Source organism: Pteropus vampyrus, unplaced genomic scaffold (assembly GCF_000151845.1).
Source record: "Pteropus vampyrus isolate Shadow unplaced genomic scaffold, Pvam_2.0 Scaffold142, whole genome shotgun sequence".
Classification (NCBI taxonomy): Eukaryota; Metazoa; Chordata; class Mammalia; order Chiroptera; family Pteropodidae; genus Pteropus; species Pteropus vampyrus.
Genome location: NW_011888923.1, coordinates 2,378,435 through 2,379,595, shown reverse-complemented (window position 1 = coordinate 2,379,595; position 1,161 = coordinate 2,378,435). Strand labels below are relative to the sequence as shown.

Below are 1,161 nucleotides of genomic sequence, written 5' to 3'. Positions count from 1 at the left end.
CAGGGCCCACCTGCTGCCCGGGCAGCTGAGGGTTCAGGAAGCTGAATGGGCAGCAGGACATAAGCACTGAGCAAGGCCATCGGCACCTCAGCCCCACGGACCTGTGACGAGGGAGAACCTACTGGGCTGGACCTCGTTCTAGACTCGGAGCAGTGCAGCAGCAACACCCAGACACGCGGGACAATGACCCCGCCTTCCGAGAGCCGGCGAACACAACTGGGGTCCTCCGACGCGGCTCCCACGTTCCCCGCAGCTTCCGACACTAAGAAGCTCCGAGAGAATTGACCGCGCTTCACAGGTCAGTAAAAGCTTCAAAATGATCGACCGGTGCGAAGTGGGCCAGACCCGTGAGGAGAGGGATTTGGCAAAACCGAACACGGATAAGACGATCTGTAACAGCAAAAGGCTAAAAAGAGCTGAGAGTCCACCGATGAGGGACGGCCGGGCGAGCAACGAGCGCACGTCCACACGACGGGCTGACAGAGGTGTGCGCAAGGACAGGCTCTGTGCGCTACCAAGTGGCCTTGGGACCCGTGTTCATGCTCTGCACCGACACGCAGATATGTACAGACGCAGACACGCACAGACAGACACACAAGACAGACACACACGCAGACACACACAGACACGCAGACACGCACAGACAGACACACACGCAGACACACACATACAGACATACAAGACATAGATATACAGACACACAAACACATACAGACACGCACACACACAGACACGCAGATATGTAGACGCAGACACGCACAGATACACACGCAGACACACACAGACACGCAGACATGCACATACAGACACAGACACGCAGACACACACAAAGACATACCAGACATAGATATACAGACACACAAACATATACACAGACACACACAAACAGACACGCAGACATGCACATACAGACACGCAGAAACACACACAGACACAAGACAGACATACACACAGACACGCACAGGCACACAGACACGCACATACAGATACACAGACACACAGACATACGAGACATAGACACACATGCACAGACACACGCAGACACAAACACAGACATGCAGACACGCAAATACAGACACACACACACACACATGCACAGACACGCAGACACAAATACAAACACAGATACACACAGACATACATAGACACAGACACACATAA

At 53.5% G+C, this 1,161-nt stretch overlaps 1 protein-coding gene across 1 annotated transcript in view; it reads right to left on the bottom strand.

Moving 5' to 3' along the window:
* NPHP4 (nephrocystin 4) overlaps positions 1 to 1,161 on the bottom strand; it is a 183,633-nt gene that overhangs the window by 82,280 nt on the left and 100,192 nt on the right. The window lies entirely within an intron of this gene.